Source organism: Lolium rigidum, chromosome 4 (genome assembly GCF_022539505.1).
Source record: "Lolium rigidum isolate FL_2022 chromosome 4, APGP_CSIRO_Lrig_0.1, whole genome shotgun sequence".
NCBI lineage: Eukaryota > Viridiplantae > Streptophyta > Magnoliopsida > Poales > Poaceae > Lolium > Lolium rigidum.
This window is the reverse complement of record NC_061511.1, coordinates 240,655,167-240,675,093: the sequence shown is the minus strand read 5'-3', so window position 1 is coordinate 240,675,093 and position 19,927 is coordinate 240,655,167.

Here is a 19,927-nt window from a genome sequence, read left to right as displayed (position 1 = left end):
TAGAAAGTACGCGATTTCCCTGGATGAGGTAAGTATACAACTACTCTATTTTTTATTGACTAGAATGACCTGCTGATCCTTCGAAGTCACCTGACGAACACAATTTACAGTATTTCTTAGCAAAAACATAATACATCCCCCATAGTTTTTTTTAGAAGCAGTAGCAATTCATTTTTCATATTCACGAGATCTTTGTCTTGAATAGTATCACTCCGTTCCATAATATAACCCGTTATAGGAAGCCAAAATAGTTTGCTAAAACAGCTTATATTGTGGAACGGAGGTAGTAAGTAGTAATCCCTAATCCGAATAAGGACGATTTTGCAGATGACGGCTTGCCTGCGCCTTGAGTTCCCACATAGCAGTGTCATATTACTAGATCATACAGAGGCATAGATTTGTGCATAAAATATACTGTAACCCTTTATGGATTAATGGTCTAGAAAAATGGAAGACTGTTCAGCCAATATATCTATTGCAGTGCTCTTTTTCCGTCAAACTTGTGTTGAAGGTGCTTCAAGTACGTAGACAGCGCCCGAAAGTATCTCGTTCTTGTGCTACCCCGTGTTTCTAGTTATGACCTAGCAATTAGGATCAACTTCAGGTCAATCCACATTTCTGAACATATATTCATGTGCGCCCATCTGTTAGTTGTGGAGCTATGTGTGTGTTTCATAGTGCTACCGATCACTTGTTAAATGAGTTCCAGGCTATAGCAGGTTCTTCAGAGGCTTATTAGTTCTGTAGTGGTGATAATGGCAGTTGGCCGAACACGTCTATTCAGATGTTCTATTGAGATGCACACTTTATATTCATATGCTTCAAAACGGCAGATTTAATAACAAGATGCATCACATATGTACCATATTGAACTATTGTTTGTTCCAGTTTAGAAGCATTCTATGCGGCAGACTGGTGACTTCATAGCTGACGCTACAAATGCTCATTGGGAACCCTACTACTCCTTTCTGGCAGACTCATTGGTTTTTTAAATCAGTGACTGAGTCATTTTTAGCGAATCAACCACACTGTTGACATCATACTTGAGTGGAACTTGCTCACGGGAAACTAAACCAAGTAGAAAAGAAGTTCATTTCCCTGTATGAGGTAAGCATCTAACTACTCTTTTTTACTGAGTAGAAGGACCAGCTGGTCCTTCTAAATCACCTGGTGAACACCGTCTACAGTATTTCTTTGCAAGAACATAATACAGGCACAATTTTTTTAAAGCTGGCAATTCATTTTTAGTATTTAGGAAATATCCTTCTCTGATAGTAGGTAAATCGGGATGCCAATTATGTTTCTCTTGTGTTGCTTCGTTTTTTGTTGCATAATGGTGGATCCTGTTACCCTTGGAGCATTTCGTAAAGTTTCACGGCATCGTGCATGAATCCCCAGCACGAAATTGTGCTGCAGAATGGAGTAGAATCATTGGCGTCGTGTGGGTGACAAGACATGAGCTAATGTGTGTCCTTTCAAGATTCGGCATTGACATACTGGGAGCGAATGTTTATTCTTGCCGGGCTTTGCTGATGGGTGACGTCTGGAGGCCCAGCGACTTATCCTGGGTCTACTGCGGAGTAGTACAGGAGAAGGCCGGGGCCCATTTCAGACAGAGAAAGAGAGTCGAACGCATATGGCTGCTAAAATGGATGGATCCACTCATCCACAAATATGGCAGTACAAAAATACGCCTTCTGAATCTAGCAATTATTCACGTGTCAATAACTAAGCAGGGGCAAACAGTAAAATAAATAGACTAGAGCTTGTCGAGAGTTGAAATTTCTTCACTCGGTTTGCCATGCAGTGAGTGCCGGCCCACATATATATATGCTAAGAGCAGGTCTAACAGACCCCGTAAAAGGGGCAAACCCGTATAATAACCGCCGGTTTGAGGGTTTCGGCTCTACCCGGCCGTCTAGCACGCCCCGTAAAAACGGCCCCCGAATCGTTTTTTGCTGTTTTCGAGTACGGGGCGGGTCCTCGCCCCTACTTGTGCGGGGTGGGAGCGGGGATAGTGGGCGAAACCGGCATCGTCCACTCCACGACGCGGGAAGCATTTCGCCGAAGCCAACCGCCGCCGCCGCCGCCCGATCTCCTCCCCGCGCCATTCCCGGCCGGATCCGGCCGCCATGGACCGTCCGCAAGAGCCGCCTACCGCCGGCGCGGTACACCTCCTTCGGGCGCGGTGGTTGATGTCCCCGTCGGAGGTCCGCCGGCCGCCGGCGTCGTGTCCGCCATGATCGCCTCCACCATCCCGTCGAAGAGGAAGAGGATCCCGAGCAATTCTTCGAAGCACCGGCGGCGGCCGCCGATCCACCGGCGGGCGCCGCCGGCCGCCAAGAAGACGGGCCGGGTGAAGACCAAGGCCGCCGGCCGGAGGCGTGGCGCCGGCCAAGGTGCGGACCAAGGCAATCGGCCGCGATCGGCCTCGCGCCTCCGCCGGCCTCCAAGGTCACGACCCCTCCTCCGTCCGTTCCGGCCGTTGCGGTGCCCGCGCCGCCCGCGCGCCGCCAACCACCATCGACGTAGACAAGGTGTTCGATGTTGAGTCCACAACATCGTACTTGGACATGCTCAACGATTCCGCGGTGAATTTGGACGCCGGTATCGGTGCATTCGATGGGGAGTGCAATGTTGAAGACTTTGATGATGAGGAGGAGGATGAGGGTGACGAGGAGGTGGTTGAGGTTGATCCGCTGCCGCCGGTTCTTCGTCGACGCCGAAGCCACGCACGGCGAACTACGGCGAGATCGAGGACGTCATCTTGGTCCGTGCTTGGAGCAAGGTGGGGATGGATGCGTGCACCGGAGTGGACCAAGGCGGCAAGCGCTATTGGCAGCGCATTGAGGATCAATACCACCAGCCGAAGCCTCGCACGAAGAGCATGGCGGACGGATCCTACCGCTCCCTTGAAGGCCGATGGAACATCATCAAGCCGGCTTGTTCTCGTTGGAGTGTCGCCATGGATCAAGTGGCCGACAACCCTCCTAGTGGATGCGTGCCGGAGGACTACGTAAGTTTTCCTTGTGTTGATGATGTGTTCATGATGTGGAAACATCTCCTCATACTATTGTTGTGCAGCCCAAGTATGCTCAAGGTAGGTACAAGGACATGGCCGGCTCGTAGAACAAGGAATTTCAATTTGAACATTGCTTTTCCATCCTTCAACATCTTCCTAAATGGAAGTTGCGGGACAACGAGCCAAAGTGCAAGAAGGAGGCACTTATCACCATGGATGATGAAGCGGAGGACATGAGGGGAGAAACACCGGCAAGCCCGAGGGCAACAAGAAGGCCAAGGAGAGGGTCAAGGTAGAACTTGAAGCGGCTAGCTTCCGAGAGAAGTTGGATCAACTCATGAAGTCCAAGGAGGCATTGACGATGAAGACGTTGGAGACCAAGCTCATCATCACCGACAAGAAGAGTGTGGTGAAGCTTGCCAAGGTGCAAGCAAGGAAGGAGCTTGACATGAAGATGATCGCAGCCAAAGAAGCCAAGGCCATGAAGGAGCTCTTGGCCGAGGAGAGGAAATCATGATGATGCGCACCGACGGCATGGACGAGGATCGAGCGGCGTGGTGGAAGGAGACCAAGGCGGACATCATTGCGAGGAAGAAGGCCGCGCGTCAAGCTCGTGATCAAGGTGAGTCTCCGCGAGCGGTGGCGCCGGTGGTGATGGATCCGTTGATGGTTGATCACATTTGGGAATTCCGTGGCTTGAACATTGCCTATGATCGTGTTGTGATGTTAAAACTATGAATTATGCATCACATATTTTGGATGTGCTATGTTTGATGTCAAATTGTTGTGCAAATTTGCCTGCAAAACCTCTGTTTTGAGGGGCCAAAAACTCGGACGAGCTAGCGAGCCCGTATCCCACCCCGTAAAACGGAATATTCTGTTTTACGGGTTCTGTTTTACGGGTGGGGATACGGGCTCGCTATGCTCCGAAGCTTTTGAGCCAGTAATCCGGATACAGGGCCCTTTACTCGTGTTATACGGGGCGAAAAAATACGGGGCCTGTTAGACATGCTCTAAGCATCTGCTATATAATCCTAGGGCAAGATGCCAAGGCCGGAACTGTTTGTGAGTTGCGATCGATCGTGCAGCTGTCGGCCTCAGGAAACCTCACTTCGTGATCCGGACCTGCATGAATGAACGCAGCTGCCGGCCGAGCGTGCGGGTTTCGAGCTGTTCGCTGCCGTTAGGTAGCAGCGGCGATGGCGACCGGGATCAGTGGGCAGATCGGAATGTTCCCCGTCCAGCGTCGCAGTCGCACGAGCGCGGGCGATCTCTGTTCATGTAGGTACAAGTCGTACGCACCGCATGCACGGCTGCAGTTCATATGTCGTGCCTTGGCGACCTGTGTCGATCGCTGGCTGGTCCTCGGGCCATCTTACATGATTTCATTTTAGCTACGCACACCTGACCTACAAATAGTGGATGCAGACATGCAGTGCCAACAATGGCCACGCTGTAGTGAGCGATAGCGCCGATAGGACTAGTACTATCTGTCACCTTGTCTGTCTGGGCACGTATGGAAGACAGACGAATCGTCAAACGTACAATTTGACCGTTTTCTAAAATTTCAACATAAAATGGACCAGTCTAAAAAATTCACAATCGAATTCTTTTGCATGACGTCCGCACTATGGAGCCATGGTTACATTGCACGGCGCCATGGGAAAGACGACATTGTATCAGATTTATCTAAATTCAGATACATCCCAATAAATTTAATGGGACTGACGGAGTATATAGATCCATGCAAAACCAAAGTATTGTACTCACAACGCTATGCAAATATGCAATGTAATCATAAGTAGCCATAACCATGACATGGTGGCTAAGAGCATCCCCACTCGTCTCCCCGACTTGGCCCCCGAGCGCCTTTTTCTCATCCGGACGGTGAATTTCGGTCCAATCGCGCCCCCGATTCCTCGTTTTTCTCCGGATTTGGGCCTAAATACATCCGGCGAGCCCACGCCATCCCCGGTCCCCCGAGGCGCGCTCGGGGACTCCGGACGAAGCAAAAGCGCGCGAAACGCCGAGATTTCTCTCCCGCGCTTTCGCTTCGGCTTCCGCGCGAGAGATGGACCCGGCCGGTCGGCCGACGGACGCATCGTCTTCCGCGCGGGGTAAAGGCTGCCGCCGGTCAGCTCGCCGCGGACGCGTAGCATCCACGCGGCAATAAATCGTCGGCTCCTGGCTCGCCTAAATACCCCGCTCGCCGCGGCGCGTCGCACCACTCTTCCTCTTCCTCTTCCTCTTCCTCTTCCTTCCCTCGACCTCGACGAGATCCATGGCCTACAACGACGAAGACGGCGCCGCCAACAACGGCTTCCCTCGCCGGTCGCTCCAAGCGTGGGAGGGGCACCTCCTCCACCGAGCGGGTACCCCTGCCCGCCGGACACGAGGCCTCCCGGCGGCGGGTGGCGGCTAAGTGCGGGCGGCGTGCCAATCCCGCCGCCGCCCCAAGGACGCTACCTCGAAGCCGCCATCGAGGAGGTCCGACTAACGTTGTTGGACCAGGACCACGCCGAGCCGCGCTACCACCCCGACAACCTGACGGCGTGGAACTCCTTCTTCCTTCGCCGGTGGGAGCAGGAGCTCGCCTCCTACGATGGCCCGCCGCCTCCGCCTCCGCGCAACAACGCCGCCGGACGCAAGCGGTGGTGGAGCGTGTCGGGCCGGACGCTCGAGGCCGTCCTCGAGCACATCGAGGGCGGCAACTTCCCCATTCTGACGATGCCCCCACTGTCGAGGGCATCGGCCAGCCGCCGCAGGGGAAGTTGGCAACCACGGTGCATGGCTGCCAGTTCCTCGTCGTCCGGTTCGGCGGCGAGGTCGATCTCCAGGTCGGCGCCATCCTTGGCGCCGGTGAAAAAGGAGCCGTCTTCCCCGCCGAGCAACCGCGCGCGCGGCGGCGGGATCGTCATCCGCGAGCCATCGACGGCACAAGGACGGCGCCACCCCAAGCGCGAACCCGACACCTCCGGCAAGCGGAAGCGCAAGCCAGCGAAGGTGAAGGTGGAGGAGGCCGAAAGCGCCGAGGACGCCGCCATCCTCGAGGCCGTCATGGCGAGGTCCCTCCGGGACCTCGTCCCCGCCGAGAACTCCATGCCACTCGACCAGGCCTGCGCCTAGTCGAGGGAGCAGTGGAAGAAGGAGGAGGAGGAGCGGCAGGCGAGGCTCCTCGAGGACGTCGCTCGCTACCGCCGGCCTGCAACTCCTCCATCCGGCGTCGCCGTCCCCGTCATCGACCTCGAAGCCTCCGACGACGCCTCCGACGACGACTGGTACAAGCCATCGCCGTCCCCGTCTCGCACTAGTGGTCGGTGGGGAGACGCCGGTCAGGGCAGCAGCCAGGCCGTGCCGCCGCAGTTTGACGACGATGGCTCCGACGATGATGGCCGCGCCGCCGCAGTTTGACGACGACAACTCCGACGATGATGGCGGCGACGGCGGCGACTACACGGTGTTCTACCGCCATTTGGGCATGTAGAGCGCCGTGTTTTAAAATTTAGAGTTGTATTTCCCTAGCCGAATTCGAAATATAGTCGAATTCGGCCTCTATGTATGAACTTTGCCCTCTATATAGTAAATATCATTAAAGTTAGTCTAAATTCAGTTGTTTTTTGCCATATTTCGTCAAGTTTACGTTTTTCAAAATTAAATCAACGGATACGACTGGGATCGCTGCTGGGAAACTGGCCCTCTCCACGCAATTTTTTCATCCAATCCGGACGAAATTATCCCCGGATTTCGGCGTGGGAAGGCCAAACGAGTGGGGATGCTCTAAGGTGCCAAGTAGAAACCCACCTAAGTCCTGTGCTTTTAGCCATTTTAGTGCAATTTAAAAAATTCTTATCAAAAACGAAAATAGGATATAAGTGAGGTTTAGGTGTGACACTACACGGAATGTGGACTAGCTGCTATACTCTACCCCGACGACCTAGCCAAGTGCAGCTACGGAGCGAGAGTACTCCTGCACTGATCTATCTGGTCTTTCCGGTGCACGATCAGGAGAGACAATCGGCGAGGAACACCCGCCAACTAGCACAGGCTTCCTCCTTTGACCCGGGTTGATCTCCTTGTAGACCTTTTTTACAGGAAAGCCACTCTTCGACCTTTCTAACCTTTGTACAGTATTATCTTTACCACTATTGCAGTGAAAATAGCAGCTCTCCTGCTGTCATTCAAAAAAAAAAAAAAAACTAGCACAGGCTTCCTCCTACCATCCGTGCACCGGCGCTGGAGATACGGGGGAGGCTGCACGTGTGCGTTAACCCGGCAGCGCGGGCTCCCCCTGCCCCAGCTTCCATCAATTCGTATCAACATTTACACACTGCAGATGCATGGATCGTGCGTCCAACTTGCTGCATCGCACTGTTTGTATATTCTGCACGACGCGCACACTCCTGCTCGGTTATTAGTAACTTCAGCAGTGCAGATCGTGTCCGTTTTGCATGTCTAACAGATCCCTTAAAAGGGGCAACCCATATAATAACCGTCGATATACGGGTTTCAGTTCTACCCGGCCGTCTAGCATGCATCGTTTTTTCCTGTTTTCGATTACGGGGCGGGTCGTCGCCCCCTACTTGTGCGAGGTGGAAGCGGGGATAGAGGGCCAAACCGGTATCGCTCACTCCACTGCGCGCGAAGGGTTTCGCTGAAGCCAACCGCCTCCGCCGCCGCCCGATCTCCTCCGCCGCGCCCTTCCCGACCGGATCCCACTGCCATGGATCGTCTGCAAGAGCCGCCTACCGCCGGCGATGCATCTCCTCCGGCCGCGGTGGTCGATGTCCCCGTCGGAGGTGCGCCGAACGCCGGCGTCGTGTCGGCCATGATCTCCGCCACCATCCCGTCGAAGAGGAAGAGGGTTCCGAAGCAATTCTTCGAAGCTCCTGCGGCGGCGGCGGCTTCGCCGACCGAAGCCCCGCCGGCTGCCAAGAAGGCGGGCAGGATGAAGACCAAGGCGGCCGGGCCGAGGGGCGCCGCGCCCGCCAAGGTACGGACAAAGGCAATCAGCCGCATCGGCCTCGCGCCTCCACCGCCCTCCAAGGCCACGCCCTCTCCTCCCTCCTTTCCGTCCGATGCGCCGCCCACGCCGCTGATACGTCCAAAACGTATCTACTTTCCCGAACACTTTTGCTATTGTTTTGCCTCTAATTTGTGTGTTTTGGATGCAACTAACGCGGACTAACGCTGTTTTCGACGAAGCTGTGCAGTGTCTCGTTTTTGTGCGAGAAATCCAACTTTCGGGAAAATCCTCGGAATTTATGCGGAAGGTCCTATTTTCCCAGAATATTGGCGGAGCCGAAGGGCAAGCCAGGTGGGGGCCCGAGGGCCCCACACACTAGGCCGGCGCGGCCCGGGAGGGCCGCGCGGCCCTAGTGTGTGGCGGCCTCGGTCGGCCCCCGACGCCCTCCTTCGGACTACTTATTGCCTTCGACCTAAAAACGCACGGAGAGAAGTCGAAGTCGCGAGAAACCCTCCAGAACGCCGCCACATCGCGAAACTCCGTCTCAGGCGCCAGAAGTCTCCGTTCTGGCACTCCGCCGGGACGGGGAATTGGAGGAGATCATCGCCATCATCACCACCGACGCCTCTCCATCGACCAGCCATGTTTCCCCCATCCATGTGTGAGTAATTCCCCCGCTGTAGGCCGAAGGGGATGGTAGGGATTGGATGAGATTGGTCATGTAATAGCATAAGATTGTTAGGGCATAGTGCCTAGTGTCACGTAATTGGTACTTTGATGATATTGTTGCAACTTGTTATGCTTAATGCTTGTCACTAGGGCCCGAGTGCCATGATCTCAGATCTGAACATGTTATTGTTTCATCATGATATTCTTTGTTTATGATCTTACCTGCAAGTTGTATACATATGTCGCTGTCCGGAACCAATGGCCCCGAAGTGACAGAAATCGGGACAACCGGAGGGGATGGTAGTGATGTGAGGATCACATGTGTTCACGGAGTGTTAATGCTTTTCTCCGGTACTCTATTAAAAGGAGTACCTTAATATCCAGTAGATTCCCTTGAGGCCCGGCTGCCACCGGCTGGTAGGACAAAAGATGTTGTGCAAGTTTCTCACTGCGAGCACGTACGACTATATATGGAACACATGCCTATTGATTGCTTTGTACTTAGACACCGTTTTATTATTATCTGCAAATGCCCTGCTATGATTGTTACATGAGTTTCTCTCATCCATGCAACGCCCGTTGTCCGTCCCCGTGCCTACAGTATTTTAATCCTGCTGTTTACTATAATCACAACTGCTTTCTCTGTTACTCTGCTGCTACTATTTCACTATCGCTACGCTATAAAGCTGTTACTCTCGATAAACTCTTGCGAGCAAGTCTGTTTCCAGTGCGGCTGAATTGACAACTCCGCTGTTAAGGCTTTCAAGTATTCTTTGTCTCCCCTTGTGTCGAATCAATAAATTGGGTTTTACTACCCGCGAAGACTGCTGCGATCCCCTATACTTGTGGGTCATCAAGACTCGTTTTACGGCGCTGTTGCTGGGGAGCATAGCTTTATTTGGAAGTTCACTTGGATTGATATTGTTCGCTGCAAATTCTCCATCATGGGTAAAACTCGCGATCCTAAAGTCGCCATATTACCATCCACTACAAGAAAAGGTACAACTCTGAGTACCTCTGCTACACTTGATTCACCATCTATGATAAGTCAACTTGTTTCACCGCCGCAAGCTTCACTTGCTGGTACTTCTGCTGAATCGTAAAACTCTCATAATATTGATAATGTTTCTGATGTGCTTGATGATAGTGGTTCATTGGGATCCTTTCTAGATGCTACAATTTCTAGGTCTAGACAAATTGAAAATACTGAAACTCCTAATGCTTGCTACACTGTTAATTCACCTGAACTTGATTATTCTAGTGATGATCCTGATGAGGATTATGTGGAGCTTAATGATGATTTTATTAATAGATGCAATGCTACTGCTGATGCAAGAAAAATTAAAAAGTTTCTCACACAATATACTGTTAGGCACAAGTTATCTCCCGATCCTAAATTTGCCACATCTCCTATATGCATTAAGGATAAAGATTATGATTTTTCTCTTGATCTATCTCATATAGCTATTGTAGAGAAAGCACCCTTTTGTGGTACTGAAAAAGAAAGTGTTGTAGAACACATGATTGAACTTTCTTCTATGAGTAGCTTGTTTTCTGATGATGTCAAGATGCGTACTTATTTTGTCGCTAAATTTTTTCCTTTCTCATTAAAGGATGATGCTAAAACTTGGTATAATAGTTTGCCTCCTGGTTCTATTAAGAGTCCAACTGAGCTGCGTGATGTTTTCTTTCGAAAATACTTTCCTGCTAGTGCTCAACATATTGCTTTACAGAAAATTTATAGGTTTGACCAGGGAGATGAAGAGAAATTATCTGAGGCTTGGGCAAGATTTTGTTCTCTTATCAGAGCTTGACCTGGACATGATTTAGAAAAGAATGATCTACTTGATATATTTTATAGTGGACTAACCATTGAGTCTAGAGCATATTTGGATAGTTGTGCTGGTTGTGTTTTCGGAAAAGAACTCCAGATGAAGTCGAAGAATTATTGGCTAGAATAAGCCGGAATCATGATGATTGGAATATACCGAACCAACTCCAAAGCCAATATTGAAGAAGAGGGGTTTAATTGAATTGAATGATGAAGATATGAGGGAAGCTAAGAAGTCTCTCAAGGAAAAAGGTATTAAATCCGAAGATGTGAAGAATCTACCTCCCATAGAAGATATATGTGAGATAATTCCCCCTTCATCCATGATCGAGGTAAACTCCCTTCAACGCTTTACTAGGGAAGATATTCCGTATTCAAAACCTCCTCGCTCAATGCTTACATGAGTTTGATAATTATATTGTTAAGCAAGAAAATTTTAATATGAGAGTAGAGAATCATCTAATGGAAAATTCTCAAGCTATTAGCAATTTGCATGATATTGTGGAGAGAACCTCCAATGATGTTAAGATGCTTGTTAAACATTTTCAAATGGTTCAGACTCAAATTGATCAACTCACTAAAGTTCAAAATGACTTGTTAAAAAATAATTCTAAAGAGAAACATGCTTATGAAGTAACAACTAGAGGCGGTGTTTCTACCCAGGATCCTCTATATCCTGAAGGGCATCCCAAAAGAATTGAACAAGATTCTCAACGAATTGAATCTAGTGCTCCTTCTAAGAAAAAGAAGAAGAAACATAAAAAGGTTGTAGAATCCTCTGAACCTGTGAATGATCCTAATAGTATTTCTATTTCCGATGCTGAAACTGAAAGTGGTAATGAACATGATAATGGTAATGATAATGATAAGAATGACGCTTCTGATAAAGAAGAAGTTGAAGATGAACCTGAAAAGCATGCCAAAAATAAAAAGTATACCAAAGAAGATTTTATTGCTAAGAAACATGGTAATGAAAGAGAACCTTGGGTGCAAAAGCAAATGCCTTTTCCTGCTAAGAAACTAAAATCAAAGGAAGAAGAACACTATAATAAATTTTGTGATTGGATGAAACCTTTATTCTTGCAAATCCCTTTGACTGATGCTATTAAATTGCCTCCTTATTCAAAGTATATGAAAGATATTGTTACTAACAAAAGGAAAATCCCCAATGAGGAAATTTCCACCATGCTTGCTAATTACTCTTTCAATGGCAAAGTTCCAAAGAAGTTGGGCGATCCAGGTATACCTACTATTCCTTGTTCTATTAAGAATAATTATGTTAAAACTGCTCTATGTGACTTGGGAGCCGGTGTTAGTGTTATGCCTTTTTCTCTTTACAAGAGACTTTATTTAGATAAGTTGATACCTACTTATATATCTTTGCAAATGGCTGATAAATCTACTGCTATTCCTGTTGGTATATGTGAGGATGTTCCTGTTCAAGTTATTAATAACTGCTTGATATTAACTGATTTTGTTGTGTTGGAAATGCCTAAAGATGATAATATGTCCATTATTCTTGGGAGACCTTTTCTTAACACCGCAGGGGCTGTTATTGATTGCAACAAAGGAAAGGTTACTTTCAATGTTGATGATAAGGAGCATACCGTCTATTTCCCCAAGAGGATTGATAAAGTATGTGGAGTCAATACTATTTCTAATGTGAGAACTATCAAAATTGGAACTATTGATTGTCCTATATATGAGCCTAAAGAAGGATATCAAAATCTTATGATTGGATCCATATCAATACAATTCAAGGTAACATGATTGATTTGAGGTTTATTTCTTCTTATGCTATGTAAAATTTATTTGGTGGCAAGACTTGATCAACCTTGTTAACAAATACTTTTTATATGCATAGAGGAGGTAAACAACATCTCTTTCTTTCTCCACTTGTTTTATTTGCTGTAGCACTTTTGATTTGCAAAGTTCCTTAGTTAATTAGAGATTTCAAAAAATTTCATGCCCAGTAATAATAAAATTAATACCCAGAAATGTGCATTTTTCAAAGTTTTCAAAAATTCACAAAAATTATACCGTTGGTCCTATTTTTCGACGAGACACCTGGGAACACCTGGGGATGACCAGTGGGGCACCCCAGGGTGGCTCCCACCTGGCTGGCGCGGCCAGCAAGGGGGGCGCGCCACCCTGGTGTGTGGGCCCCCTTTGCCCCATTTTGCCATCTCTTCCTCCCAGACTCTTCTCTCTCCCGAAAAGCTCGCACCAGTTTCCTCTCACTCGCGTTTCTGCTCAAGAACACCAGATTTTTCGATCTCTTTGCTCAGCCCAGATTTCTTGCTGAAATTTGGCACATTTGCTCCTTGGTATGTGACTCCTCCAATGATTCAAGTAGAATTTTGTTTGGTTGAGTATATCTTGAATATTTTGCTGATGTAGGTAGCATGTTTAGTGAGCTTGCATGCTTGTTCTATGATGTAAAAACTAGTTTTGATGCATGATTAGTACTCTAGCAAGTTCCTATAGTAGTTTCCCTTGATTATATGTCACCAAATCAAATTTTATATTGATTGTTGAAAAATTTCAGAAAAGGGAAATGGACAACTACAACTTTGGAGAAGTGTTTCAGAGAGAGACAACCAACACCGGAAGGCCCTCTAGGACCGCCACTCGATTCAGGCAATCCTATAATGAGGATATCATCGCGCCAAGCTTCGCTCCCGAAGAAGACAATGGGGCTCCTAATGCTTCATCTTTCCCATGTTATGATTTTCTGAGTAATGCAGGGTTGTTGGATGATTTCTTCACCCTCGTCAACAGGGCGGGTTTAGCTGCCTATGTGGGAGATGAAAGGGAGCAATACTACATGCTCACCAAAATCTTCGTGGAGAGCTTCCAATTCAACAACAAGCACTACCACCCGACGGTTGCATTCAAGATCTATGGTAAAGCCATTACTATGAAGTTGAAAGATTTTTGTGCTGCATTGGGTATTGCCCCTGTAGGTACCACAAGGAGGATCGAGGAAAATCCGAGGGTTTTGCTTGAGCATTATCGAGAGATCACCAATGATGATTGCCGCACCATTCAGCGTGGCAAGATAAGAAACATCCAACTCCCCGCCATTAAGTATTTTGCCTATTACATTGCTACTAGCATTCTTGGTAGGGAGAACACTAGCAATATTTCTAGCTACCATCTTGCTTTCTTAATTGCTGCACTCACTGGAGATACACCTTATCATCTAGGTTCTCTTATTGCTCGCCGCTTGTCTAGCAAGGGGCCTATTTTTGGAGGAATTATTGCATCACGCATTTTAGCACATCTAGAATTTCCTGTTGACCCTACTGATGTGCCATTAACTCCTATAAGACTTGATATTGCTGCTATGAAGAGCCATCAATTTGTTACAGCCGATTCTAGTTCTGACAATATGGTCTATAGAATGTTGTTTGCTGACGGGGATGAGAGGGAAATCCCTTTGCCACAACCAGATTTGTTCAGTATTGACAGGAAACCATGGCCGCGCTCTAAAGAGGAGGTGGATGAGAAGATGAAGATACAAGACTTCCACTAGCAACATGACTCCGAGGACGCCGATCCCTCCTACGACTACACCGTTACGTACCCGGGTGCTTCTTCCAGCACATACCCGGAATATGATCCATCTTCGTCGTACTACGGAGGTGCTACTTCATGGGCACCATGGGATTGATCTCCACTTAGGCCAAAAGCCTAAGCTTGGGGGGAGGTATACCGGCATCACTCATTCTTTGCATATTATGATTGCTGGATACTTGTATATACTTGTTTTGCTTCTTTGAGTGGTTTTCTAATGAAAGGAAGATGATATTTGGGGAAGTGCTGCCTGAAAACAGATTCTGGACTGTCACAATTAAAATTCTCAAAAACAGCCAGAACGTTACTTTACGAAGCCAATTTTTTTGCATGTTCCCCAGGTTGTTATCTAACTTTCATTAGTTGAACACTTTTTGATTTGAGCAGTGGAAGAATTTCTTAAAAATCGACTACTGTACTGCTGTCAAGTTTGACGAATTCCTGCTGCTTTGTGTTTATGTGACTTTTCTAGTTTTCATTTTCTAGTTTTTGCTTTGTTTCTTTCCTAAAACACAAAAAGACCTAAAATATTTCTGTTGTTTCTCTTCACCATTTGTTTATTTTGGTTTCTTGCATTTATTTTGTTTTATTTGCTATCGTTGGTTTGCTATAAGAAAATCCAAAAAGATTTTACTTTGTTTGCTTGTTCCCTTTTGTTCTTGTTTCCAATTCGAAAACACCAAAAATATTTGTTGTTCTTCTTTGGTTTGTAAAGTTCATCTTGAGTTCAATGGTCTTCGGTGGCTGGAGCGTGGTTTTCATTTCATATTATCCAAGCTACACAAGTGAAAGGCAATAATGACGATCTACGACAATTGGGTTGTGGTGAGAGGCTGGTATGAACTCTATTTGTTTTCATTTTTGTACATATACTCATCCATGTGAGCATGCTTAGTTGGTTCATGTGAGGTATATGTAATTTGAGAAAGTCTAGTAGTTCATGATCTCTCATGTTTAGCTCTAATTTATTAATATGAGTAGCATGTCATGGATGTTTGCTTGCATTGTTTTATTCATAAGTAGGTATGGCATTGTGGTATCCTCCTCTGAATAATTCATTTATATCGACTTGGCACATGCTCACGCATGCATATGACCGAACAAAAGTCAATTAAGCCTCGATGATTTACATTGCTTCAGAGTTCTTGTATCACTTTTATGCCTCCGTTAATTTATTTTGCCGCAAGCATGATTATGACAGTTTCTGCTCTCTTGATTTGTCGCTCCCCAGTCTATTGCTAGCCTTCATTTGTACTGAGCGGGAACACTGCTCGTGCTTCCAAACACCTGAAAACCAAGTTGTTCCAAAGTGTCCACCATAAATACCTACGCATGGCATTTCAAACCATTCCAAGTAAATTCTCATGCGCTACCTTTAAAACCTTCAAAATGCTTCTCAATTTGTGTTAATGTTTCATAGCTCATGAGGAAGTATGTGGTGTTTAACTTTCAACCTTGTCATTTACTCTTGACGGACTTTCATTATGGACTAGTGGCACATCCGCTTATCCAATAATTTTGCAAAAAGAGCTGGCAATGGGATTCCCAGTCCCAAATTAATTAACCTAAATAGACACTCCTCCATGGTATGTGATTGATGGACGGCACACGAAGGATTCGGTTATCCATGGCTTGTGTAAGCAAATGTTGGGGGGAGTGTCATCATAATAAAACTTAAATAAAAAGGCACTCCTTCATGGCATGTGATTGTTAGCAGGCACCCGAGGATTCGGTTAGCCATGGTTTGTGAAAGAAAGGTTGGAAGGAGTGCCACATAAGCATAAAAATAATTCATGGGAGCCGCTCTTGGAAGTCCGGTTGGCGAGGTAGTTGGTGTACCCATTACCATTCATTGACAACAACAAACACCTCTCAAAATAATTTTACTCCTGTTTTAAAAAAATGAAAAGCTCTAGCCCATGTTAATCCCTGCTTCCCTCTGCGAAGGGTCAATCTTTTATTTATATGTTGAGTCTCCATCCTTTCTTTGAGCACTATCTTGAGAGCACAACTGTCATTCTTAGTATAATATGCTTGTCTCAAAATATGATTGATTGTGGTATAACTTTGATGCTTTTATCTTTGACAATCACTACTTCTAGTCTTTCTATGAACTTCAAGGTGCTCGAGCATTTATGTTTTGCTGATCAAATATGGGCAAGCGAGATACCACTTTATCATACTCTTTTATGAACATTGCAATCCTGCTTATAGACATGATTCATGATGCTTATTATTAATTGTTGGTACCTCTCCATGATTGACATAGCTGTTAGATGATCTTATTTGCATGCACCTTATTATGAACTACCTAAGTGTTAGCCATAGCATGAGAATATTTACATCATATAAACAAATGTGTTCGTGAAAGTTCTTTTATCGCTCGCTTGTTAACTCGAATTGCTTGAGGACAAGCAATAAGCTAAGCTTGGGGGGAGTTGATACGTCCAAAACGTATCTACTTTCTCGAACACTTTTGCTATTGTTTTGCCTCTAATTTGTGTGTTTTGGATGCAACTAACGCGGACTAACGCTGTTTTCAGCAGAATCGTTACGGTGTCTCGTTTTTGTGCAGAAATCCAACTTTCAGGAAAATCCTCGGAATTTATGCAGAAGGTCCTATTTTCCCAGAATATTGGCGGAGCCAGAAGGGCAAGCCAGGTGGGGGCCCGAGGGCCCCACACCCGACGCCCTCCTTCGGACTACTTATTGCCTTCGACCTAAAAACGCACGGAGAGAAGTCGAAGTCGCCAGAAACCCTCCAGAACGCCGCCACATCGCGAAACTCCGTCTCAGGAGCCAGAAGTCTCCGTTCCGGCACTCGCGGGACGAGGAATTGGAGGAGATCATCGCCATCATCACCACCGACGCCTCTCCATCGACCAGCCATGTTTCCCCCATCCATGTGTGAGTAATTCCCCGCCGTAGGCCGAAGGGGATGGTAGGGATTGGATGAGATTGGTCATGTAATAGCATAAGATTGTTAGGGCATAGTGCCTAGTGTCCGTAATTGGTACTTTGATGATATTGTTGCAACTTGTTATGCTTAATGCTTGTCACTAGGGCCCGAGTGCCATGATCTCAGATCTGAACATGTTATTGTTTCATCATGATATTCTTTGTTTATGATCTTACCCGCAAGTTGTATACACATGTCGTCTGTCCGGAACCAATGGCCCCGAAGTGACGAAATCGGGACAACCGGAGGGGATGGTAGTGATGTGAGGATCACATGTGTTCACGGAGTGTTAATGCTTTGCTCCGGTACTCTATTAAAAGGAGTACCTTAATATCCAGTAGATTCCCTTGAGGCCCGGTTGCCACCGGCTGGTAGGACAAAAGATGTTGTGCAAGTTTCTCATTGCGAGCACGTACGACTATATATGGAACACATGCCTATTGATTGCTTTGTACTTAGACACCGTTGTATTATTATCTGCAAATGCCCTACTATGATTGTTACATGAGTTTCTCTCATCCATGCAACGCCCGTTGTCCGTCCCCGTGCCTACAGTATTTTAATCCTGCTGTTTACTATAATCACAACTGCTTTCTCTGTTACTCTGTTGCTACTATTTCACTCATCGCTATCGCTATAAAACTGTTACTACTCGATAAACTCTTGCGAGCAAGTCTGTTTCCAGGTGCAGCTGAATTGACAACTCCGCTGTTAAGGCTTTCAAGTATTCTTTGTCTCCCCTTGTGTCGAATCAATAAATTGGGTTTTACTACCCGCGAAGACTGCTGCGATCCCCTATACTTGTGGGTCATCAGCCGCCGCCACCCACCATGGACGTAGACAAGGTGTTCGATCTTGAGTCCACAACATCCTACATGGACATGCTCAACAATTCCGCGGTGAATCTGGACACCGGTATCGATGCATTCGATGGGGAGTGCAACGTCGAAGAGATTGATGACCAGGAGGAGGACGAGGGTGACGAGGAGGAGGTGGTTGAGGTTGATCCGGCTGCCGCCGGTTCTTCGTCGATGTCGAAGCCACGCACGGCGAACTACAGCGAGATCGAAGACGCCATCTTGGTCCGTGCTTGGAGCAAGGTGGGGATGGATGCGTGCACCGGAGTGGACCAAGGCGGCAAGCGCTATTGGCAGCGCATTGAGGATCTGTACCACCAGCTGATGCCTCGCACGAAGAGCATGACGGACAGATCCTACCGCTCCCTTGAAACACCGGCAAGCCGAGGGCAACAAGAAGGCCAAGGAGAGGGTCAAGGTAGAACTCGAAGCAGCTAGCTTCCGGGAGAAGTTGGATCGACTCATGAAGTTCAAGGAGGCATTGACGATGAAGACGTTGGAGACCAAGCTCCTCATCACCGAGAAGAAGAAGGAGGTGAAGCTTGCCAAGGTGCAAGCAAGGCGGGAAGATGCCAAGTTGAAGGCCGAGCTTGACATGAAGATGATCGCACTCAAAGAAGCCAAGGCCATGAAGGAGCTCTTGGCCGAGGAGAGGGATATCATGATGATGCGCACCGACGGCATGGACGAGGATCAGCTGGCGTGGTGGAACGAGACCAAGGCGGACATCATTGGAAGGAAGAAGGTTGTGCATCAAGCTCGTGCTCAAGGTGAGTCTCCGGCGAGTGGTGGCGCCGGTGGCGATGGACTCGTTGATGGTTGATCACATTTGGGAACTTCCGTGGCTTGAACATTGCCTATGATCGCGTTGTGTTAAAACTATGAATTATGCATCACATATTTTGGATGTGCTATGTTTGATTTGAAATTGTTGTGCAAATTGCTATCTAAAACCCTGTTTTGAGGGGCCGGAAACTCGGACGAGCTAGCAGAACCCGTATCCCCACCCCGTAAAACAGATTACGGGGTGGGGATACGGGTTCTGCTAGCTCGTCCGAGTTTTCGGCCCGTGAAAACCGGATACAGGGCCCTCTACTCGCGTTTTACGGGGCGAAAAATACGGGCCGGTTAGACATGCTCTTAGTGCGCCAAATTAAGGTAGCTAGTGAACACACGATTAGTAACTGGTTACATTTGCAGCTAAGGTTTTTTTCTTGGCCTAGAATATCGAAAATCGGCTGGAAACCGAAAAATCTGTTACCTCCTGAGGAATACAAATACCGATAAAAATGGCTGGATTTAAATTTAAACTCCAATGTGTGGTCAAATAGACGGCGTATGTTGTACTTGTCACAAAGAAAAAGGGAACTGTGATTCGAGAGCGCCACCTGCTTTCGAGAGGCCGTGAGTTCAAGTACGTGTTGCAGTACAATAAACTTTTTTTAACCTATTTACTTGTGTTTTTTAAAAGAGAAAAGGTGGGGCGCGATCTGCCTCCCTTCGTTGGGAGAGTCTTACCATGCATTATACAAGTCACTCGTACTTGATGCTTGGAATTTTTATTTTGTGTTTCAAATTAAAATTTTGTTTGAATAAACTCAGACAAAAAAAATCTGAGATTTCGCGGTAACCGGATTTCTGGTGAAATCCAACAAAAAACTGCCACGGAGAAAAAAAAACCTTGCTTGCGGCTAGATAGCTACTCCGAGAACGCATCAATGCACGCGTCTTAGCAACCATGTACTCGCTCTGTTCTAAAATAAGTATCTCAACCTTTTGTAAATATAAATATATCCATTATAAAAATACATTTAGATATATTAATATCTAGATAAAATTAAAACTTTCTCGACAGAAAATCAAGAGAGATACGGCCGGTTGGGTAAAACCACATCAAGCGGGACAAACAGTACACGCCGCTCATCACGTCAGCTAGCTCTCTCGTCTTCCTCCCCTCTCACTCACTCACAGCTGCCTAGCTAGCTAGCGAGAAAAGCCTTTCGATCCCTGGTTCGCCGCATCGCTTCATAGCACTCCTAGCTTTTTT